This window comes from Tiliqua scincoides, chromosome 2 (assembly GCF_035046505.1).
Source record: "Tiliqua scincoides isolate rTilSci1 chromosome 2, rTilSci1.hap2, whole genome shotgun sequence".
Taxonomy (NCBI): Eukaryota; Metazoa; Chordata; class Lepidosauria; order Squamata; family Scincidae; genus Tiliqua; species Tiliqua scincoides.
The window spans coordinates 1,890,548-1,916,033 of NC_089822.1; positions in this window are offsets into that span (position 1 = coordinate 1,890,548).

Sequence of the window (25,486 nt, forward strand, 5' to 3'; positions counted from 1 at the left end):
TTATAGGCCTTGAGCTATTGCAAGACCTTCATTCATTCATTAAGTTCATCTTTAATATATTCATTTATGTAAAATTATGTAAATTTATTCAAATTTCAAATGCAAATTAATTATTTTTTCCCTGGCCCCCAACACAATGTCAGAGAGCTGATGTGGCCCTCCTGCCAAAAACTTTGGACACCCCTGCTCTTGACAATGGCTCCTTGCTCATCAGAATCCACTCTCCCAAAAGCACATATTTTGCATGACCAATTCAACCAGGTGACTGTTCTGGTTATTTGGGTGTGTGGAAACGATCTCCTGTCGAGCTTTCGACGTGTCTGGATGCAGACCAGCCAGAGCAAACCATCCAAAACTGGGCTGAGCCCAGATCTGGTGGTTCCAGGCCAGGCTGGCAAACTCATCAGGCTTGTAGGCGGATGCAGTTCACAAGAGGGTGAGTGGAAGGCTCAAAAGCCCTCCGTTAAATCAAAAAACGTCAAAGCCCCATTCCAGGCAAGCTCAACCCCTCCCAGACAGCAGCTTAGGAATAATGCCAGACCAACTTCAGGGCTGCTGAAAGGATAAGCAAAGCAGAAATGAGAACTATGGGTTAGGAAAAAGAACTCTGTAAATGCTGAGAATAATTATTTTGCCTTATATCACCTGGAACGATGTCAGGCACTTGGATGATCTGAGCCACCCCCTCCCCCACCACATGATCCAAATGAAGGGGGTGCCATCTGAACCTCCCCCTCACGTGGGATCTCAATATTAGTTTGAACTGCATATAACAGAAGGGTGTGCGTAGTCCTTGTGGAGAAAGGACTCGGAGCAGGAGATGGGCATGGAAGGAGGGGCAGTGACTGATAAGTGGGGGGGTCTGGGAAAGAGCGGGGCTGGGTGTACCATGTAGCAGGAAACGATCCTACTGCCCCCCCCCCCCCCAAGGCTTGGTTCTGCGTCCTGGATAAATGATTCACTGGAAGCGCAGCTGAATGGATTTGACCTGTGTAGCCAAACTCTGAAAGTCACTGAGCGAGACAAGGACATGCGCAAGGATGATGTTCAGCTGCCCAACTGGCAACGCATGGAAGGCAAGACTTGAGTCCATCACCTCCTGGGGGATGTTGCAAGACATCACAGGATTCCCGTTTGGTCCCCTCCTCTTTCAAGCAGTCCTCCATTCAGGTTCCTGCTGCCTTTCAAAAGCCCTACAGCGGGGCATGGAGACAACTGCCCTCCCCCGTTGCTGCCCCTGCTCTAGGCTCCTGGCATTCCAAAGCCTGCTTCCCCTAAGCGCAGAAGTATCCTGACTAGCACCCCCTGATCTCAAAGGGGCCTGTGTCGATGAGGTTCCTGGTGAGCTGGGCTCCAAGTCTGCTCACTGAGATCTCCTCCTCTGTGCAGGTCTCTAAAGACAAGCGCTGCTCTCCAGCCACTGGACCACACTGTCTCTCAAGTGTGACTGCGTGAGTCTTCCACACACTTCACTGGGGCCTAAAGGACCCCATTACTCCTGCAGGTGTTCCTTCATGAGGCCTTAATGGAGATGCAGATCAGGGTGGGAGATTACAGCTTGTCCAGGAGCCAGCAGGCAGATTAATGCCAACCTGGAAGCCACACAGGCCATGGGTTATTTATCCCCTCTCCAGGATCAATGCTGCGGTGGGGGGACGCAAGCATCCCAACCCTTATCTCCCCACTCTGGATTTATGGGCATCGATCTGGCCCCTCCCTGGGGAAGCGGCTCCCCCTGGGATTCGATCCTTCAGCCCCCGATGGCAGGAGCTGCACAAAGGATCCTCTGATACAGATGTACAGCCAGGGAGAATGGCTGTTAATTAGCCCCCTTATCTCATCCAGGAGAGAGCCAGTTAATTAGCTTGACTCAAATAATGAGGCCTGGGAGCAGGGGAGGCTTCATGAATCTCCTGTCAGGTGGGGAGGCTCACGGAGGGGGGTTCTCCCTGCGCTCTCCTTTGGGTGCCTTCCGCATCTTTAGCGCCTGCAGGAGGACCCTTTGGAAGAGTCACGGTGGGTCTAATCCCATTTCGGACTTGGGAAGGAGTCACACCACAATGTCAGGAGGCCCTGGGACTTTGCCTCGCTTGGCCACACTCCTCGCCTTCCCTCGCAGCCTGTGCCCTATCCCTCACTCAGGCCACCTGGCCCTATCTGAGCGGCACAGGATTCCCACACAGGCACCCTTTAGGCATGAGGACAACCCCGGGTGAATAGGAGAACCTGAAGATGGGAGAATTTCTTGCCATGGGCAAAGGAGCTGAGGCTGGCTTACTATGGATGTCCACAGACAAGGAGTTGAGACACGGCACAGAGGTGATCTGGGGAGGGCTACACAGGTGGAGGTGGCGCCGTGCAGGTCAGCGTGCAGTGGCTTCCTTTGGCTTCCAGTTCCAGACCCAGGTGCTGGTTCAACGTCCATTCAGAGGAAACCGCAAGGGCATGCCTTGACATCACTAGAATGGCAGCTATCAGAACATGCAGAAAGCAAGACACCATTGCAGGGCCACTCAGAACCACACTCCATCTTGAATTGTAGATGACATTGAAAGCCTCAGAGAAGGGCAGGTCTGAGCCCACCTGCCAGGCTGTTCTCCTGGGCATACTCCACTGAAAGGACTGGCAGCAGGCAGGAGTGCCCGACCTGACCTCATGGCAGTGGTGTACACAGTAATGTTCAGGCACAAAGATGATGCTCAGGCACCACTCCCGTTTACTCCAGAGCAGTCTACTCAGGAGACCTTTCAGGCAGAGAGTGCCCCGTGCAGATTACTGGAAACTCTCCATTGTCTTCGGTTGACCCCGCAAGAGCTCATCCAGCGGGACAGGCAGCTCAGCACGTACATACCCTGTCAATCTTGTCTAGTATTCTGCCTTTCACAGTTGCTTCTGAGAAGCTCACAAGCTGGGCAAGAAGCAGAAGACACCCACCTTCTCTTCCTCACTCCTGAGAGATACGCTGCCTCCGAACATGGAAGCTTTACTCCAAAATAGCACAGGTAATAACTCTAGCCTAAAAAGCACCCCAAATTTTTTCTACTCGTGGCCCTTATGGCTGAAATGCTCAGACCAAACACCGGCCAGCACAATCTGAAAGGGTAACCCCCCCCCCCACACGTGGCCTGCCACTTCCAAGGTGTTCTTTTCCACCCCGGCCAGAAGCTGCACCCCTTTGCTGCTTGCAGGTGTGAGCAAAACTCATGCGACTCTCTCGCTCCTACGCTCACAACAGTGGAGGGAGAGAGCAAGGGGGCCAAACATGGGGGAGACTCACCATGGAGGGGGAAATGCCCTGCACAGGTTCAAGCACGGCTGCACTCTGGTGCTGGAACAAGACCCCTTCTGGGCTCCAGAAACACTCCTGGCCCCGTGCTTACATAAGATCAGGCCATCGGCCCATCTAGTCCAGCTTCCTGTACCTCACAGCGGCCCACCTGCCCTGGGCACAGCAGCAACTCTCCCCGCCCTTGATGGACAGCAGCTCCCCCATTGGAAATCGGTGCTGGGCTTTGTCACCAGGGCCAGGTGGGATAAATAGGAAGCTCCAGCAATTGAGGGGATTCGATAAACGCTTTCCCCTTTGACCTCGCCTCCCAGTCCTCCATCGAGCCGCGGAACAATTTTCAAAAGGCTCCCCAACCGCAGCCGAGGCCGTCCGGAGGCTGCCATCAATTAGAGCCCTTTGCCAGCATCTGGATTAATGAACACGCCACTCAATAGGAAATAAAACCCCAGGCAGAGGTTAATGTTGCGCTAATTAACTGGGAGGGGGAGGCCAAAAGAGGTGGGGGGAGAGACAAGCTCTAGGAGTGAGAGGAGGGGGGGGGGCTTCGTTTGGCATCCCAGGAGGAAGGAGGTCAGTGACTCCCCAGAGAATCTTGTTGTGCACCTTCACATTGTCTGCAGCATGTGCTCAAGTGGAGACCCTGGACTCAGGGCCTGGAGCTCAGGCTGCTTTGCAAGCAGGCAATTCGCAGCCTCAGCCCCGGCACCTTGGGCAGCAGGGCAGGAAGAGCTGCCATCAGCCCGAAGAGGTCATACTGGGCAAGGGCAACCAAGCAAAAGTGGCCTCCGAGCAGTGGTCTGTCCAAGCCCCTCCCCCTGAGATAAACCCCACAACGTTCTGTGTGCAACACACGTCCTCTGTAGTTGGGTTGCGGCTTTTCCCCTTGGAGAAGGAGCCTCCTCTCCTCTCACTGAAGGCACAGGGACGGACCCTGGGAGCTGCTGTCCTTCATGCAAAGCCTGGGCTCTGCTGCTGCTGAGCAAACCTCAAGCAAGGGGTCTTCACTCCTCGGATGCCCTGTTCTTTCTCCTGGCCTTGCAAAATTGAAGTGACAGCTTTCAGGCTTTGGAAAACAATGGCCCTGTTTGCGTGTTTTGACTCTGAGGTCAGCTTGGTTACTGTGGGTGACACATGCTCTTCCCAAACCTCACCAGCCAACCTGGGGTAGAACAGAGAGGGTGGGCTCCGTCCTCCTATGGGAAGTGAGGAGCAGGAGTTTCCAACATTGCCCTTGGCCAGGAGCACCCCCCCCCCAAAAAAAAAACCCCAAAAAATACCTGGGGCCTTTGAGAAGGCCTCTGTCCATCCCCTGCATAATTTTATATGTCTCAATCAGGCGTCTCTCTTCTAGGCTGAAGAGGCCCAAACGCCGTAGCCTTTCCTCATAAGGAAGGTGCCCCAGCCCCGCAATCATCTTAGTCGCTCTCTTTTGCACCTTTTCCATTTCCACTATGTCTTTTTTGAGATGCGGCGACCAGAACGGGACACAATACTCCAGGTGTGGCCTTACCATTGATTTGTACAACGGCATTATAATATTAGCCGTTTTGTTCTCAATACCTTTTCTAATGATCCCATGCATAGAATTGGCCTTCTTCACTTCCGCCGCAAATTGGGTCGACACAAGTTATCTAGCAGTATTCATTACCACACTCTGGAAGAGCGAATTCCAAAAATCCCCTTGTGTAGGGGAGGTGAGTCACCAGTGTGGGTTGTGCCACCCAGTAGGGCTGTCCCTGAGCCCAAGCGTTGCATAGTGATCCTGTGGGGCACACAAGCAGCAGGCTTCCCCCTCTGTGGGTTCCACAGGCTTCTGCTTCTGTGCTACCAAGCTCTGGGGCAGGCCTTGAGAGAAGCCACTCATTGGCCACCTGTCTCATGCAGCATCCCACAAGCATCCTGCATGCCTGGGGGGGAGGCCCCCTTAGTTTTCCTTGCCAACAACACACACACACACACATTCCTTCTCAGTAGTCCAATGGGGAGATGAAGCAGGAGAGGAAGAACCCACAACTGGGGAGTTAAATCCCCATGGCTCTACCCTACACACTTTCACCCCACCTGGGAACACAGGACCAGAGGGCTCATCAGACTCACCTCTCCTTTGCATGAAGCCAAACAAGTCATCCAGGAACTCCTTGCGTTTGGGGTCACTGTCCAGTTCATAGAGCTGCAAGTGGGAAAGAACAAGGAAAGACATTAGTGGAGGAGGGATTCAGGAGATCCTCAGAGAGGCCAAGGCATATCCACGGTGCACCTAAAGTGCCAGAAGGCTCACCTTGGTGCACAGCTGCCACCAGCGGGGAACCAGCTGAGGGCTCATGCCTATCAGAGGACCCCTTTGGCTGGGTGGAAACTTGAGCCCCCCGCACCAGTGAGTGTGCCCTGGGGGGGGTGGCAGGGACAGCATTTGGGAGTCTGATGCAGAGCTGTGTCTCAAGATCTCCCAGCACTGCCTTGGTGGTGTCAATAGGATACTGGAGAAGAGTTCCAGTGGTTGGGCACAGGAGGGGGCTTAAGGGCGCTGCATACATCCTTGTCCTGCTCAGGACCAACAGAAAAACCAGAGTGTGAATGCTGCAAAAAAGTTAACAGTGCAAAATATTGGGAGGGGGGAATCAGTAATAAAGCAAACTGGCAAATGCTCTCTAGATGGAAGCTTTTCCTGGCACAATATAACAGAATAACTCAGGAACAGAATTTCAACATTCTTCTTTTGAGGTGCAGTACCAACCCCCTCTCGAATACCGATCATGACCAGCTGCAAGAGACCAGCTGCTTTCTTCATCTTCCTTCACCAGGCCATTGTGAATTCCCCCCATTAGTTTCCAAGGGTTATATCCATAAGCTGCTTGTTAACATTGTCTGGATTAAAAGGTGGGTTAATAATATTAATAATCGCATGCCAACCTGTAGCCAGTGGCATAGCTAGAGGGGGTGCAAAGCACTAAGTTTTGCAGGGAGCCTCACTCCTCCCCTTCAGAGCCATTCTGGGCAATGGGAGCAAAACAGAGGCACTCGTCCCATTGGCACCACTGCATCATGTATATTGGTGGGGGACAGGATTGGAGTCTCAAATGGAGACCCCAACAGAGGAAGGAAGGGAAGGCAGCACATTATGATTACTTCACTGCAATGACATAGCTAGAAGGGGTGGAAAGCACTAAGCCTCACCACAGCATGCAAGAGGTCCTCCTCCTCAGAGCCAGGTGAATGCCTCCATTTTGCTCCCATGCCCAGAATGGCTCCAAAGGGGAGAGGCCCTGCAAAACTTAGTGCTTTGCACCCCCTCCAGCTATACCACTGCCGATAGCAAAACTATTGTTGAAAAATCCACTGACTTAGCTGACACTTGCAATGCACAAACCAAGAGTAATCTCTCTCTCTCTCTCTCTCACACACACACACACACACTCTCACACACACACACTCTCTCACACTCTCTCTCTCACACACACACACTCACTCTCTCTCTCTCTCTCTCTCTCTCTATCAGAGGGACCTTCCCTTGTCAAGAACTTTAGAGTGCAGAGCTCCCTTGTCTTGCACAAGGTTTGAGCAGAGGGTGCCAGTGAGGGCTGGCTGGCAGTTTTTCTTCCTAAGCCGAAAACCTTGCAGACGAGCAGCTTCCAGCAAAGGCCCAGCCGAGCACTCCAGGGCTCACTCCCTCCAGAGCAGAAGCTGTTTCTTGACACTGCTTGGAGGAAAGGGATCCAAGCAATGCACCTGATCCACCCATTTTTGTCAGGTTCTTATCACTGCAAGATGTCATGTTGTCAGTTGGTTAAGCCAGGTGATAATCCAGATTCTTGCCAGATCAGAACTGTGTGCGCTGAAGTTCACTCACCTAATCAGACAATGTCCCCTGCCCGGTGTTACTAGGGGCACAGTCAGCTAATAAACAACCCTGCACAAGCCCCCTTGAGGTGAATGGGGGCTGCATCACTTTCTTTTCTAAATATTGTGTTTGCCTGTTTAGACTGTCCCGCAGTGAGTGCCAAGCTGGCTTAAGGCCCAAGCCTCTCCAACTTTCCATTGCTGATGCAGCCAGGCCAGTGGGGTGCATGCTGCATCCTGCAGTGGTGGGGCAGTAATGGAAAGCCTCCTCAAAGTAAGGGAGCATTTTTTCCCTTGCCTCGGTGCTCCATTGCAGCTGCATTGGCGCTGGAAGTTGGATAGGATTGGGCCCTTACAAAATTACTTAAGCATGAGAGATGAGCCCCTGCAGCCAAGGAGCTTACAATCTAACAGCCTGATTCTATCAGGCGTTTATGGAAGAGGATCTCCCAATCCGCTACCCTGAGTGCCACGGCTGCCTGCATCGCGGGACTGCTGGTGCAAACATCTGGAGGCCCCAAGTGCCAACAGCCCAGCCAGGTCACACTGGAGTAAGGAAGGTGGTAGCAGTTTGGGAGAGGATCGAGGGGGAGTGAGGCCCAATCAGTGGAGAGGTGCAGGGGCAGGAGGGTGTAGATTTCAGCAGCAATGGCACATACTGGGGTGCTGTCTCCCTTTTCCAGCCCAGACCACCCCCTGAGGCTCCTCAGATTTATGCCACCTAAACAGCTGGTGTAGGTCTGAGAAGACCCATTTTTTACTTAGCTCTCTAGGGCCACCTGGTCACTCTGCCGCCTCCATAGAATGCAGTGTGCACCCCACTGGCCCCACTGCGTCGTGTAAATTGGTGGGAGACAAGATTGGAGCCTCAGATAGCGAATGGAGACCCCAATACCAAAAGGAAGGCAGCACATTTCAGTTACTTCACTGTAACTTTTGCCGAACTCAATGGGAATTCTCTCCGAGTAAATAAACGGAGGATTCAGCTGAATACCAGCTGCACAGGAATCATGGTAAGAACTGTGTCCACTTTCACCTGTGAGCTTCCCATAGAGGTGTTTCGAGTGGGCTACTGTGGGAACCAGAGTGCTGGACTAGGTGGGCCAGGGGGGGTTAATTCTCCCACCAAACAGCTGGAGAAGTAACAGCTCCCCCCTCTCACCATTCCAGCTGCGGATATGTGCATGAAAAAGGAGCATTTAACTGCCACACAACACAGCAACGAGGTTGTGAGAGCCCAGGAGCCATTCTGCTTTGCAGTGGGCTCTTCCCAGCCTGGACGGATGAAAGCAGCTCGCTACACCCCAAGGGAGCCATCAGTGCCCCTCTCGGTCCTCCAGTGCAGCAACCTTTAACCTCTGCGCGGGTGGAAGAAATAAATATTTGATGGGACTTGGTGATCTCTGTTGAGCCTTCGCTGACACCTGTAGGGATTCCATCCATCTCCCCTTCCTTCCCCACCCCTACATCAGGGCAATTAGTAAGATGGGGACAGCCCCCTACTGACCTCTGACCTCTATTATCCAGGCTCCTGCAGAGTGAAATTGATGGGGAAGGAGAGGGCAGCACGACCCTTTCTGCTTGTCAGGGGTTGCACCTTCCCGCCCCTTGGCAACAAAACCCAGAGAGGCCTTCGGATGTAAGGCTTGAAGCTCTGCGGCGAAACCATCCAAGTGTCAAAGAATAACCACAGGCTGGACCAGTCGCCCTACTTGGAAACTTCTGTTTGAAAAGTCATTACACGGACCCTCAGATCAGGCCTGCCGTGGGGCCAGGGGCTTTATGCAGCACTGATGTGATGAGCTCAGCTGCAGGTCTTCAGAATGTGCACCTCATAAGTACCACAGCCAGAATTTGGAGAGCCCCGGCTTTCATTCGCTATGTCCGAGACACAGAAAGCCTGAGAAATGAGTGGGCCGTGCCAGATGAATCCAGAGAGTGAGCTACTTGGGATTTTCAGCCAAGGGGGCTTCAGCACAGCCCTCCCATGATAGGCAGCAAGGGGCATAATTATGCAAGATAAGCAAATCTGAGTCATTTCCTAAGATGCGCAAAATGTCAGCAGTTCTGGGCACCAAATTGTGCCTGGGATGGCTTGAGAGAGGGAAGTTCTTTCCCCCACCACACAGCACCAGAACCAGCAAAGATCCACTCAGATTGCGTGGTGGGAGAGTTAGAATGGACAAAAGGAAACATTTCTCCATCCAGCAAGTCACTAATCTGTGGAACTCCTTGCCACAGGATGTGGTGATGGTACCTGGCCTGGATGCCTTTCAAAGGGGATTGGATCATAGGTTACACACCATTATGACTATACGCAACAGCCGGGTTTTAGGGCTACTCTAGCACAGAACGTCAGACACAAGGCAGTGGCACCAGGAGGCGAGTATCTTGTGATCCTGTGTGCTCCCTGAGGCATCAAGTGGGCCACTATGAGATGCAGGACACTGGACAAGACGGGCCTTTGGACGGATCCACAGTTCTGCGCATCAGACACCTTTCCCCTGAACATATATGACATGATGATGATTTGGAAGGCTCAGCGCACAGATGCCCAGCTCTGCAGACCCTGGTTGTCTTGCGGCCCCCTGCAGGAGCTGGAATTATGTGGGCTGTGGCATCTTCGTGGTAGATTTCTTGTAGGGTGCCCCAGCTGGAGTAGCATTCTGGGTGCAGGGACAAGAACCCGTTCCTCTGTCATTGCCTGCCCCTTCCGCCCTAGGCCACTAATCCCCATCAGCCCCCAACTGTTTCCTTCCTCAGTTTTGTCCACCTCATCAGCTCTCTAAGCCTTCTGGCCAGGGCCTGGCGCTGTCCCATTTCATGCAGAGTCTTGCACCCCTTGGCACCTCTGGAAGCAGCAGCAGCAACCTGGCCATTCTGTGGATGGACACTTTGAGCCAAGGGAAAACCCCTTTTGTTGCTTTGCCATCATCCTACCTCATCCCCTCCCTGCTCCCAGCTTCCCAGACAGGCACAGCACCTCTCACCTTCCCCCCCCCCCCCAAGTCTAATCTGCCAGCAATCACATTCCTCAGTGCAAAAGAGCTTGCGAGATGCCTCGGTTGCCTTGTTAACTGAGTGTATCTCATTAGATCAGGATCTGTGGCCAGAGCTAGTGCAGGCCCCGCACCAGCTGGAAAGGACAAGCGCCAAGGGGGTGGACTGCTGCTGTCATTCACCCCTTGGCTGGCCAGCTCTCTTGGCTGGCCTCTCCTCCACCTCTCAGAGCCCCTCTGGAGATGTGGCATCTCTGCTCCCAACTGCTTCTATGAGACACAACCAGAGCGACATTCCCAATGATCCAAGGAGACCTTCTCTAGCTCAAGAGGGAATTCCTCATCAGCTTCAGCCAAGGGGAAACCTGGCATCCTGGGAAGTGAAGGACAAAGCCCTAGTCAAGCAGCTGTTGTTCATGGTGGAGGCACAGAACCATGACATATTTGGGCCAGTGCGAAAACCTAGTGATGGGGAGGACCTGGGAAAGCATCCACTGCTCACCACAGGTGATGGTGCCAAGATGAGGACCCGCATCCCGTGCTAAGGATGACTGCTTGGGCCAACCCTGCCCAGCATACCCAGCATACCCAGTCAGAAGGGTTTGTGTCACCCAGTGCAAGAGCTCATTGCATCAACCCCATGACAGACCTCCTCCCGTACCAGACCACACAGAACAACAACAATATCATATGCACAGCCTACAGAGGCATTACTAGGGTGGGTATAACCCCCATTAACAACATTTATTTAAGGGTGCAACCCTAACAATCAGTTAGGGTCAGGACAGTCACAAACGTGCCGTAAAGTATGGGCTGGGCTGGCGCAGGAATGCGTGCCGGCCCACAGAAGCTGCATCCAGCCTCCGCGCCAACATGGGGAGGGAAGGTTGCATCAGCCGAGCTTGGCCAATGCAGGGGTCTGGGGAGGGCGTGGAGGAGGCAGGAGGGAGGCATTCCGGGGTGGGGGGAGGGAGGGCAGAGGGAGTTCCAGGGGGCAGGTGGGTGGGGAGCGGGAGACGGAAGGTGGGGCTGGGATCCAGCAGTTATGCTGTATCTCAACCCCGTTCCCCGAGCAGTGCAGAGCGGCTCCAAGTCACTCCGTTCTCCTCGGACCTGAGGTGGCACAGGTCAAAGGAGACCCATTGGGGCTGTTGTGGCTTACCCAGGGGTAAGGGGAAGAGTTTCCTCCGGCTGACCCAATTCTGGCCCCAATCTTGCGCCTCCTGGCCTGCCTGCTCCAGCACAAGATAGGATTGAGCTGTAAATCTATAACAGGTCACAAAACAAATCAGTAACCAGCAAAAAAACCAGAGGACAACTTGATGACACACAAGTGAACAAGAGTTCTAGTATTACCTCTGATGGAAATGAGAACTGACTCCTGATAATACCTTATTGGCTCCCTGCTGTGGCCTAACAACACCTAATTGGCTCTCGGGACAATCAGTCTCACTGCTCAGTTCTGAGTTAGGAAAATGCACTTTTTGTGAAATAAGGCAGTGTTTTCCTTTTCTGGTTATTAGGCTATAACATCTGATAGAGTACAGATATTTCAGCATGGTTTGTTTCATTTCATTCTGCATTAAATTACACATCAAATGATATATAACATGATGCTATTATTCGAAAACATCAAGATTTTCGAATAATTTTGGCCAATAGTGGTGTCACACACGCGCGCGCCCAAGTGCATCACCTGGTGTGGCTCAGCTGACAGATCTCTAAGATTTCAGGTGTTCAAAAACACCCATATTTCTTCCTTTACTCCAGAAGTGCAAAGTGCAACCTGAAGCCTGCCTTGCACACCACAAAGGCAAGAAGGCTGCAGGAAAGTGTGAGGGGTGTTCCTGATGAAGACATACAGCAGCCTTCTAAAAGGTTGGGCCATGTAGCCACCTCCATGCCCAGACATGGAGCATTCTCACTATGTCTGACTTGGCACCCCCACTCATGCTCATCCCCCACACACACTTGCACCCCGAAGGGAGAGCTCTGAAGTATCTGCAGGGCTTTGCGACCTATTAGGTGGTCCTGCTATTAGGCTTCCCTGCAGCTGCAGTCCTTGTTTTTCTTCATTAGCCAACAGGGCGAGCCCTGATATTTGTCCTCCAGTCCATCATCCACACTTTCAAATGAGCCTCAATCATCAACATGTGAAACGGCAGCCTGTACGCTACAAGATTTCGTATGCTGATGCTTGAAGACCACCTAATCCGGTAACTTCCACCAGCATCCCCTGCAAGACCAAAATCTGCAGGGGAAAACTCACCAGATATATGGGTCAAGACACAGGGGATGTCGCTGGCAAAAAGGGACATTTGGAGAGTATGCCGGAGCTCAGTGGCAGAGCACATGCTTGGCCTGCAGAAAGTTCCACCGTCAAGCCCACGTGGCTGAAAAGTCTGCTTGTGGTTGAAGTCACAAGCTTAAAATCTCAGGGAGCAGAGCAGGGCTGGGAAAGACACTCTTTGGCCTGAGAGCCTGGAGAGTCATGACTAGCCTGACAAGAAAACATGGGCCCAAGCAGGGCTTCGCCATCATTTTTTCCAGCTGCTTTTGCAGCTTTCCACCCACTTGATCCTGGGGGGGGGGAGGGATTTTCTCCTGCTGCAATTGCCTTCAGTGCCCCTCTTCCCACTGTTCTCTTTTGAAAGTATGGACTGCCACAGAGCTGCATCTTGCTGCCAGGTCAAACTAAGCACTGCCATGTGGTCCCCCTGGGAGTGGCAGCACCTCCTACCCACGGAGAAGAGTCCACGTGGCCAAGCACGGCCCACAGTCTGTGAGGACCACCTGTGGCACCTGTGCCAGTGGCTGACAAGCAATGGGACGGAGGATCTGACATCAGGTGCACCAGGCTTCTCATGTGCTTTTGGAGCAGCAGCAGCCATCACCCTTAGGATCCATCTCTAGCCTCAACGTCCACTGCAAGACCACCTTATGAAGTTCTTCTTTGCACTGGTCCCCGACCCCCAGCTTTGTAGTCGCTCCTTCACTCTCTGCCATGGGAACAGGTTTGCAGACACCCATTTCATCAACATCATGTGGTCCTCTGGTTGCGGATTTGGCCTCCTTGCTCTTCACACCAACAGAACACTCTAATTTTTGACCGAGACTCCAAGGAGGAAGTGAAAGGGTGAACTCTACTGTTGGGACAGGAAGCACACGATGTGTCTGCTGAACTGATAAGAACAGGGTTTGAGGCTCATGGGAAGACTTTGGATCAGGGATATCCTCAAGGCAAGGAGCCAGAGTCGTGAGTCAAGTCCCGAGTCAGCAATGCCGTGTCTCAACAGTCGCAGTGCATGGCCGTCGTGACTCAACTCACAAGAAATTTCAAGTCTTATCAGTCAAGTCAAGGGTTATTTTGAGAAACGAGACAAATTATGAGTCAAGGGCTTCAGCTTCACAGACAAAAACAAAACAACCTTAAGTCTTCTTCCTCCCCTCAGCCCCCTCAGCCCCTGTCTCCAGGGACCTACCCTCCCACCATGCCTACTGCCATTCTTCAGAATGCCTTCTTCCAGATTGCCCATAAGTTCTTTGGCGTGATGCAGAAGCAGCGAAAAAAGTAAGCCAGAACACACACCCTAAAGAGAGTCAGGTCATTTCAAGTCTCAACTCTTTTTTAGAGTCACTGGCCCCAAGTCGCAAATCAAGTCGAGATCCATGACATCCATGACTCAAGCCACCATCCATGACTTGAGTCACCAAAACCACCGTTTTTTGGCAAGAATCATGTGCCCATCCCTGCTTTGGACTACACGCCCATTTCCACAAAGGTTTGGTGAGGAAAAAATGAATGCGAGAGCATATACACCACTTGGAGCCTCCTGGAGAAAGGACACATGTACTCCGTAACTGGAACAAGGACCAGAATGTATGGGAGAGAACAAGAAAGAGAAGGACAAGCTCTCCTGACCTGAGGTCTTGGCTTCCTCCCAGGTCAGATTTCCTGGCCTCCCCAAAAGGGTAGATTGGGACGCTGTCAATCTGTGGCTACAGTTCAGACAACCATCGAACTGGCAGCTTTCCTGTAAGGCTGTCTCAGAGCCTGGATGCACTTGGCACAGCCTCTACATGCAGCCTGTCCGCTGTGACACTCTCCTGTGGTCTCCCGTTCCACAGAGAGGAAAGCAAAAAGCCAGGAGGAGCGACAAATCTCAACAAGTCAGCTGATGGTGTGTTGCAGCTTTGGGACAAGTGCCCAGAAACCCAGGGAAGGGAGACTTGAGAGGAAGGAGGGCAGACTGGCAAGACTGGCAAGGATGGGTTGCCATGTCCCTTGAAGCTGGGTCCACAAACTGCCTTCAGGCACATTGCAAAGGGCACCTGTCCATCTCCCAACCCATTCAATTCAGAGGAATGGCAGAAATATGGCTTTATTTGTAGAGCCTGCCCCCCCCCCCAAAAAAAATCTGTCCCAAATTAGGCTCTCGGGAAGAGCAAATCTGAAAAGAGGGCAACTCTTTCCAGTTCTGTAGTCATTAGTCCAACTCCTAAGTAGGTGCTTGCACTATTATGAGTTGCACAGAAGGGAAACCATTGACAGGATCAGTTTATCTGGTTTATTGATTGTCCCAGGGCTGCTGGTGGACTTGATGTTTTGCAGGGTAAAAAGGACAGTGAGAGATCCCCATCCCGAAGACAGAGTTGGACCCTGAGGTGGGGTGGGCAGAGAAGCAATGCTGGGCGTGATGGAAATGCTCCAAGGTCTTCAGCTGAAGGGGCAGAATGAAGGAGATTCATCTCTGCCAGTGCAGGGCGGATTCCAGGGCTGCTGGTGCTGCTGAGACCAGACAGCAGAAATGGTCCCTGCCCCATTGGGGATGATTTTTGAAAGAACACCCAGAGTGACTCCAGTACGAAGCAGGGCGTGCAGCTCTCTGGCCAGGTAGAGCTCTGGGGCAAATTCTAAAGGCAGGCTTGGACCTGGTAACCCTTGCCTGACCCCTCTGGACGGCTGCCTCACCAGCCAGACACAGAAGGTGCTGCTTGGCATCCTCCTCTGCGGCAGGACACCAGGCAGTCGTGGCTTCTCCCACCAAGGTCCTTCCCAGGCCTCTTGTCCTCCGTCTCGCACCACCCTCCAAGTCTAAGTCATCAAGGGGCCAAAGGAAACAGGTGGGAGTAGCAACACCTGCCTTATCTCCTTCTCCGGCAAGAGACGGAAGGACCATGACATGGCGTCTGGGTTTTGAGCCGGCAACCTGAATCACAGTTATTGTAGCCAGATTACCACATACACAGAACCACATAAATTCAGCCAAGTTCAGTGAGTGGTTCAGCCAGCAAGAAGGGTGGACCAGAGGGGGAGCTGACTTCTGCTGCCTGGGCAGGCAGGCTCTTGGTCTCAGCCCCCCACCCCCACCCCAGTCACCTGCAGCTCTCTGGGAGTTTGGAAAGAGGAAGCTCTCTCTTAGCCCTACCTGGCTGGAGCTGAGGCCAGCTGAGCCTGCAGCCAAGGTGACAGGCTGAGCCTGCAACCATCTGAGGGGCGTTCCTGAGGAAGACACACAGCAGCCTCCTAGAAGGCTGGGCCACGTAGCCACCTCAGCAGACACAGTTCATTCCAACTGGTGGTGGCTCTCCAAAATGGGATCTCCTGCAGCTGGAGATGCCAAGAGCTGAATTTGGGACTGTCATCACGCATGGCAGGTGCTCTGCTGCCAAGGTGGGCCCCTTCCATGGGGCGTGGTCTGGGCCAAGGGAGATGCCTCTGCACTTTGTGACCAGCCCTTTTGTCCAGCCCTGAAAAAGACCTGGTGCCCAGAGACAGCAGCGTTGCCAGTGACAGGCGATTACATAATCCAGGAGCAGCCAAGCGGCACAACCTGATCAGACGCCTGCTCGGTCACCCTGCAGCTGACCTCACGGACTCTGCACGCGGCAAAGTCTGGGAGGGCAGAAGGCCGAGTTGCCGGTCGGCAGAGAGTGCAGAACAGGCTACTTCCCTTGACCCACTGAGGAGCAACTGTAGCCAGCCCAGGCCTTGCACAAAAACACTACCACAGCTACAGTGAGGGGGGGCATGATCAGTATCGCAGGCACCGCAACACACCACATAAGCAGCCCCTTCTGCTCCCTGTCGAAGCCAACAAACTGGCAGAACTTTATGAACTGGCAAGTTTTGAAAACCTCACCATAGATGCCTTTTGGAGAGACTGAAGGAAGAGTCAGGGAACGGGTGATCTCAGAAAAGTGAAGCTGCCAAACTGTGCGGGATGAAAAGGACATCTTCAGACATTTCTTTTTTGTTCTGTTTCACAGGCAGTGGCATAGGTAGAGGGGGTGCAAAGCACTACATTTGCAGGCTCCTGAACACACTGTGCAAACAGTGGGATAACCCCCCCCCCACTTCGGAGCCATTCCGGACAGTGGGAGCAAAATGCAGGCGTTTGCCTCCGTTAGTGCTTTGCACCCCTCTAGCTACATCACTGGTTGCAGGAACCAAATTAAGGAGCAGCGTCTTCAGCTCTCTGTCCCAGAGCTTAACATTTACCTTCACCAACTGAAATGGGCTCAGAGCAATCCACCAGTTCAAGCTGTACTCATTAACTGACCACTTCAAATAATTCAAGCTTGCAGCCTAGTCAGTCACTGGTATTTCCAAGTATCAGGAGAAGGGGACAGAGAGAAACAAGCTTCATTGTGCGTTACTCACAGAACAGATGTCTGCCCTGCTTCTCAGTCCTGAGTGGACACTTAAAGCACCTCACAACAGAGCCCTACATTGGTAAAGGCAGAAGATAAAATAGTAACAGTGTGACAGCCCAATCCTCTGGATGTCTACTCAGAAGTAAGTCCCACTAGAGTCAATGGGGTTTACTCCTAGGAAAGAGTGGATAGGATTGGGCTGTGAATCATTTATTTTTGCCATGCTTAAAAAGTCAAGCTGAGCAAAATCCAGAGTTAAGAAACAGATAAACACTACAAAATACTCAAACCAGTAAAAAGAGCAGTAGCAACAGAGTACAGACAAGCTAAAATTGAAGTTCACATCAAAGTTAGCAGCAGAACCTTAAGGGTCCAATCCTATCCAACTTTCCAGCACCGGTGCAGCCGCAATGCAACCCTGAGGTAAGGGAAGAAATGTTCCCATACCTTGAGGAGGCCTCTGTGACTACCTTGCCACCACAAGATACAGCACACACCCCATTGACACAGCTGCACCAGCAGTGGAAAATGGGATGGGATTTGGTCCTAGACCTCCATATTTTAATCCATCTCTGTCCCAATGCCCTGCAGGCAGCCCCTATATGTTGCATGTGTAAATCCATAGGCACAGATAGGTTAAAAATCTGCTGCCATTTTTTTTTGTCTTTATCAAAGCCTGAAAGCAGGAAGAGGGGGACCAGGAAGATCCCCAAAGAGGACATTCCACAGCCTGCACAGCACCACCGAGAGTGCCATGTCTTGTGTTCCCTCTAATCTGACGTTTGGATGTTCACACATTCTGGCTACCTCCCTATGGCAAGTGCTCCCAGACTTCTGGGAAGCAGGACCACTACCTCTCCAGAGGTCTGCTTCCCCCCACCAATTTTGAGAGGATAAGAAAGAGAAGAAGTTCCCTCTGAGCAGCTGCAGAGGCTACTGCTGTTGCTGACTGTCTCCAAATCCTGCTGCAAAGTAAGGAACCCATTCACTGCTCTCCCAAGCCACAAAAGCAATACAAGGCAAATCAACCACAAAGTTGTCTGCAACTCAGTCAAACCACATATTACAGATGCTGGAAATGTTTCAAAAGTGATCCACATAGAAAAGAAATTACAAAGAAACACTGTATATATTTCAGCTAAAGCAGAGAAAATTAAGAGAAAATTTCAAATATTTTGCATAGCTGTGATCGCAGTAAGAATCTGAGCAGTCACCAATCCTATTTCACTTCCTAATTAAAAAAAATTAAATTAAATTATATACATGAATTGGTCAGCTAGTGTAACATCATGGTGAAAAGACTTAACAGCACAATCCTATGCATGTCTACTCAGAAGTAAATCCCATTATAGTCAATAGGGCCTACTCCCTGGTAAGTATGCATATACCATGAACTCCGAGCAGTGGCGTTGCTGGGAAGTGCAGGGGGTGCGGGCCGCACCAGGTGATGCACAAGGTGGGGTGATGCGCACTGGGGATGACACGCTAAAATCGCGGTTTGAGGAGCAACCCTGTCATGCTGTACACCGTTGCATGCAGAATTCCCAGCTGAATGCAATGCAAAAAACCAGAGCAAAATAGCTCCTTTTGTTCAAAAGTTATGGGCAAAAAACCAGAAAGAAAAAAATGCATGGAGCCCTATGGAAAGTGAAACCGAGCCATATCAGGCGTTTACCCGCGAGTAGGCGGGCTTGCCTTAATGCATCGGAAAGGGCAGGCAGAGAGGAATCCAATGACACATGAATGGCCCTGATCCAATGAATGCAGCCCCCACCCGAGAAGGAGGTCCCTCCCTCCCAGCTGGAGTATATTGAGCCCTATGGAAAGCAAACTCAGCCACATGGTTATGTTTACTCGCAATTAGGCAGATGTGCCTTGGTTGCTGGACAGGCCAGGCTAAGGGGAATGTGACGACACCAGAATGGTCCAGATCCGATGGAACTGGAGCGCAACAAATGCTCCAGAAGGCAGCCCCCCCCCCCACTAAAAAGGACAAAAAAAGAGGCTTGAACTGGTAAGGGGAAAGTTTTCTGATTTGCACTTGTGAAGCCAGGAGGGTCTTTATCTTGATATGCTTGAAATAGAAGAACTTTAAACTGGGCACTGGGGAGGGCTGGAAATCTCACTGATTCTTCTTGGGGGGGGTGGTGTAATTGCTGGCAGACTACAGAGAAAATTTACTTGGTGGAACAGGACTGGCTTCCCCTTATTTAATTATTTCTTTTATTTTAATTTAATTATTTATAATTATTTATTTTAATTTGCTTGATGATGTCACTTCTGGCCATGACATCACTTCCAATGGGTCCTGGACAGATTGTCATTCTAAAAAGTGGGTCCTGGTGCTACCATAAAAGTTTGAGAACTGCTGCAATAAGTTGTTAAGAAGTTGACAAGGGTTGTGTGTGTGAGTGAGACTCTACAAGTTTTCAAAATCACTAAAATCAGAGTTTGGAGGAATAATCCCATCAGGTTATATATCAATCAATGTGTAATTTCATGCAGAATGCAATGAAATAAACCACATTGAAATATCAGTGTTCTATCAAAAAATACAGCCAAAAATCCAATGGGGCGGGGCGATGGTACATCACCACGCCCACCGCCTGGGGTGTTGCCCCGCCCACTGCATGGGGTGATGCGCAGGCCTCCCACACTGGGTGATATGAATCCTACTGATGCCACTGACTCTGAGTGCTCATTTGGCAAATTTCTCTCTCTCTCTCAGCATCAGGTCCCATTATGGGAACAACTACCTCAATCTCTGCCTCGCAAGGGTAGTTGTAAGAATTGTAAGAAGCAAGGTGGCGTATGGAAGACTGGATTGGAAAACTTAGTGAAGCACCTGATATTTTAAAACTGATCAATTATCAAAAAAAAGCCAGAGAAATGATACAAGCGCCCTGGATGTCTGGAACCCTGCAGAGCCTTACCTGACACACCTCTGAGCAGGGCTGCTGTTTAGTCTCAAAGGTCTGAATCCAACATGAGTGCAGTAAGAATGCTGGTAATGCTGGTACATACGTTAAGAATGCAATGAGCTGTTCTTTTCAAATGGATTTTAAACAAAACTTTCCATCCTCAAATGTCCATGTTTTGAGTAATTTAATCTGAATTAACACTGTACGAGGCGTAAATTTGAAGACAATAGTACTAATTTTGCTAACCAAGAAAGACTTTCTTTATTTTCTCAACCTGAATGGGTGGGAAATTCCTGCAAAGGCTCCCATGGCTGTTCTGAAGTGCCTTTTGACTTACGAGAAAATGTGTAGCCTGTAGCTCCCCTTCCAAGAACTCACCCATTGGCTGGGCTGGGCTGGCTGTTGTACTAGGAGTCTTTTCACCAACTCTCTCTCTCTCCCCTTCACTGCCTCTGATGGTCCCCCATTGTTGAAATCCAGACTGGAACTCCTCTGAACAGGGATCCACCTTTTTCTGAGTGGAATTCTGTCGAGCACCATGACCTCTGCTGGTGTTGGATAAATAACACCAGCAACAAAAAGAGGAGCTCCTATTTCTATCAGGCGGTGGAATGTCCAGTCAGTGTTCTAATGCTGGAGTCTGCAAAAAGGACTCTTAGCTTTTCTTAACAGGCAAGTGCCCCCCCCTTCTAGCCAAGGGTCCAGCAGCAGCACTGCAACCTGCACTTACGCAATCCCCAAGGAACCATTGATGGCCCTGGAGGTCAAAGGTCAGGCCTGGTCACTTGTCATGGGTGTATCTCCAAGGGAGAACAGCCTGGAAACGGAGGTTTGACTCAGGCGACTGCTGACTGCCAGCCACAACAGCCATACGAGACCTCCTGTTTCAGAGGCCATGTGACACTTACTGGGGAGGACTGCAGCCTTCACACCCTACTAATGGGCTTGCCGTTGGGGATGCTGGGCTGCTGGACAGACTCACCCTGCAGTGATCCAGGAAGGCAGCCAGCAGGCCTTATAAATGCATTGACAGCCTGGGTCCCTGGGACTGCCACTCTGCCTTCTTCATCTCTGCAGTTGCACCCCACCAGCAAAACGGCTTTTGTAGGAGTGATATTGTGATGAAATCCTGCAATGCAGGCAAACAATTTGCACAGATGCACTAACAAAGGAAAGGACAAACAAACCCCAGAGGTCAAAACCTACAGTCAATATCGCTTTTGTGGCAGGTTCTGGTGGGCCACCATGTGCTCCCAGGTCAGCACTGGAGCTGGCCGCTAAGCTGGAGGTAGCGATGCAGAGCCCGCCACCTGCGAGTCCCAGGTTCTTTGGTGGGGTCTTCACTGCAGTTGAGCCACACACCCCGCACTCGTCTTGTACTCCCTGTGAGCTGCACTACACAGAGGCAAATTGGAGGCTGCTGTGCATGTAGACTGTAGGGGACAGCTGGGTTGTGAACACGTATCTCCCCCCCCCCCCAAAGTTCTCTTCTGGGTCACCAGAAGAGTCACCATCACAGCCAGGGATTGCCCAAGGTATTTCAGTGCCTTAAACCAAACACTTAAATGGTGCGCATACACTTAAACACAAACTAACAAGGGCCACAGGGAATGATGTGCTTATGCATCCCCTGTTCATTTCCATGGGGCATGCAGAGGAGTTTCCCCACACTCTATTCCCCAGGGTCAGACCTCTCTCTCTCTCTCTCTCTCCCTCCCTCTCTCTCTCTGGCTAATCTTCTTACACGCAGCAAGAACATGCGAGGCACTGGCTGCTGCATCCGACCAAAGCATTCTTCCTGCCCACAGTGCCAACCCGATGCCTCCAAAAGGCTCAAAGCAGAGCCCAAAGACAGCAGTCATCCCTTGCAACCGCTCTCCAGCAGCTGGTACTCAGGGGCAGACTGCCTTGGAATATGGGGGCTCCACACAGCCATCATGAGGAATCGCTGGTCAAAAGCCCTCTTCTCCTATGTGAGTCTGCCTCATTCCCTGTGGAGGGGGTTGGCCTGATTCCTGCAACTAGGACCGTCAGCCAAGCAGCCTCCTGCTCGGCTAGCCCAGGAGATTCCAGGGCAAAAGCTGGAACCACCAGCGGCCCTCACTCCAGTAAAGAGACGTTTCCGGTTCTCAGTGCTGAGCCCCGCTTGCCGCTAACCGATGCTCCACTGACCATGACAAACTGCTGGACGGGAGATCAATGCTCCAGCTGTAAAAGTCAGAGCACATGAAGGAAAAATTAGTGCTAATCGAAGGCTCTATAGACACCAATTCCTCCCAGGAAACCGGGGCGAGAATTTAAAGCTAGCTGAAAAGAAACAAAACTCAGCAATCCAGAATGGATTTCCAAAAGGCACACAAAGGAATCCGGCCCCAACAACAGAGCTGAGGACAAAACAGAATCGGAATCGTTTACAGAAACAATTGCGCTCGAAAAGGCTGTTAAAAGCGACGCTTTCGTGCAGCCAACAAGAAAGGACTGTGCAATGCATCAGCAAGGCTGCAAATATAGCTGGAGACCTCAGGGAAGATTTAGGCCACACACCTCTGGAAGGACCTCTTGCTTTTCATAGCCAGGCAATGTAATTAAGCAACTGCTGCGCATGAAACAACAACCAAGAAACTCTGGAGCCCAGAGACAGCTACAACTAGTAGGACCATCAAGCTGCTCAACAGCAAGATATACTGTGCCCCCACACAACACACCTCCGGTTTGCTCCCACTGCCGGGAATGGCTCCAAAGGGGAGGAGGTGGGGCCCCTTGCATGCTGTGGTGAGGCTCCCTGCAAAACTTAGTGCTTTGCACCCTGTCTAGCTATGCCCTTGCCCACAGAAACACCAGAGGTTCATCTTTGGAAAGCTTTCCTGCCCATTCTACTAAAAATGGAACAAAATGCAAAGATTTAATGGTCTCACAAAATGCAGGATGTATTAAAATCCCAAATCTTTGGGGAAGCCATTTCAGGAGTCCTTCCCCTTTGAGTCAGGATTAAAACCCAGGGTTTCCCTTGGGTCTGGAAGGAATACAGCAACCCCTTAGCAGCTGCACACGGCAAACTCCAGAACATCATATCTCCTTTGCCTATGAAGAGAAGCCAAGGGGTAAGACAGGGTTGTGTATACACACATGCAACACGTGTGCTGCACCAGCATTTTGCTTCCAGACTCCATACAAGGTCATCTTTTTGATCTTCAACGTTCTGAACAGCCCAGGAGCAGAATCCTTCCACAATCACCTCCCTGCCAGATGAGACAGAGAACTAAGTTCTAGTTTGGAAGTCCTGCTCTGGGTCTGGAGCTGGAGAAAGCCTTTTTGGCTGCAGCATAAGATCATAAGAACATAAGAACAGCCCCACTGGATCAGGCCATAGGCCCATCTAATGCAGCTTCCTGTATCTCACAGCGGCCCATCATAAGAACATAAGAACATAAGAACATAAGAACAGCCCCACTGGATCAGGCCATAGGCCCATCTAGTCCAGCTTCCTGTATCTCACAGCGGCCCACCAAATGCCCCAGGGAGCACACCAGATAACAAGAGACCTCATCCTGGTGCTCTCCCCTACATCTGGCATTCGGACTTAACCCATTCCTAAAATCAGGAGGTTGCGCATACACATCATGGCTTGTATCCCATAATGGATTTTTCCTCCAGAAACTCGTCCAATCCCATCAAATGCCCAGGGAGCCCACCAGACAACAAGAGACCTGCATCCTAGTGCCCTCCCTTGCATCTGACATAGTCCATTTCTAAAATCAAGAGGTTGCACATACACATCATGGCTTGTAATCTGTAATGGATTTTTCCTCCAGAAACTTGTCCAATCCCCTTTGAAAGGCATCCAGGCCAGATGCCGTCACCACATCCTGTGGCAAGGAGTTCCACAGACCAACCACATGCTGAGTAAAGAAATATTTTCTTGTCTGTCCTAAATCTCCCAACACTCAATTTGAGTGGATGTCCCCTGGTTCTGGTGTTATGTGAGAGTGTAAAGAGCATCTCTCTATCCACTTTATCCTTCCCATGCATAATTTTGTATGTCTCAATCATGTCCCCCTCAGGCGTCACTTTTCTAGGCTGAAGAGGCCCAAACGCCATAACCTTTCCTCATAAGGAAGGTGCCCCAGCCCAGTAATCATCTCAGTCGCTCTCTTTTGCACCTTTTCCATTTCCACTATGTCTTTTTTGAGATGCGGCGACCAGAACTGGACACAATACTCCAGGTGTGGCCTTACCACCGATTTGTACAACGGCATTATAATACTAACCATTTTGTTCTCAATACCCTTCCTAATGATCCCAAGCATAGAATTGGCCTTCTTCACTGCCGCCGCACATTGGGTCGACACTCTCATCGACCTGTCCCCCCCCCCCAAGATCTCTCTCCTGATCTGTCACAGACAGCTCAGAACCCATCAGCCTATATCTAAAGTTTTGATTTTTTGCCCCAATGTGTATGACTTTACACTTACTGACATTGAAGCGCATCTGCCATTTTGCTACCCATTCTGCCAGTTTGGAGAGATCCTTCTGGAGCTCCTCACAATCGCTTCTGGTCTTCACCACTCTGAAAAGTTTGATGCTGTCTGCAAACTTTGCCACCTCACTGCTCAACCCTGTCTCCAGGTCATTTATGAAGAGGTTGAAGAGCACCAGTCCCAGGACAGATCCTTGGGGCACACCGCTTTTCACCTCTCTCCATTGTGAAAATTGCCCATTGACACCCACTCTCTGCTTCCTGGCCTCCAACCAGTTCTCAATCCATGAGAGGACCTGTCCTCTAATTCCCTGACTGTGGAGTTTTTTCAGTAGCCTTTGGTGAGGGACTGTGTCGAACACCTTCTGAAAGTCCAGATATATAATGTCCACAGGTTCTCCCGCATCCACATGCCTGTTGACCTTTTCAAAGAATTAGAGGGCACCCAACAGAGTCACCTAGGAGAGGTGAGGGCTCATTTTCAGGCCAGCAACAAAGCTGGATTGAACTCAGCTGGAAAGGACCAGTCCAGACGTAATGTGGGAGCTCCATGACTGACACTCCAAATGGTTTTTTCTTTCTTAAAAAGCAATTGTGGGAAGAGGGGCAATTTGGATGAGGGGGGATGGAGACTCTAACCTTTCTCCCTCTCTGCCAATGTCCTGACTTCAAATGTTTATCAAAGCTGTTACTATTGGGGGGGGGGGGGGTGGACTTAGAGCTCCAGTGGGAGAAACAGCCTTCTTGGTTGTGGCACTCTAGAAGTGGAATTACAACATAATTCTGTCTGCCAGCCCAAAATTCTGGCTTTTGCATGCACAAAAATGCTGGACAAATGACCCCAAAGTTAAAAACCAACCAGTCCAACCAGCCCCACCAGTCCATTTTCTACCTGCTCAATTGGCAGCCTTACTAAGGTTAAAAGCAAAAAAAGAGGGCACAGGAAAATGAGTGTGCCTCAAGACATGTGTACACAAGGTGATACTGTCACCACTGAGTAGTCACAGTCTTCCCCTCCCCCTCCCCCCCGCCCCCGCACATGCACACAGAGTCGGCAACTAGGCAGGGATAAAAACGTAAGAACAGCCCCGCTGGATCAGACCATAGGCTCATCTAGTCCAGCTTCCTGTATCTCACAGCGGTCCACCAAATGCCCCAGGGAGCACACCAGATAAAAAGAGACCTGCATCCTGGTGCCCTCCCTTGCATCTGATGTAGCCAATTTCTAAAATCAGGAGGTTGCACTAGTGGCGTCACTAGGATTCGTGCCACCCATTGCCGGAGGCCTGCGCGTCACCCCATGCAG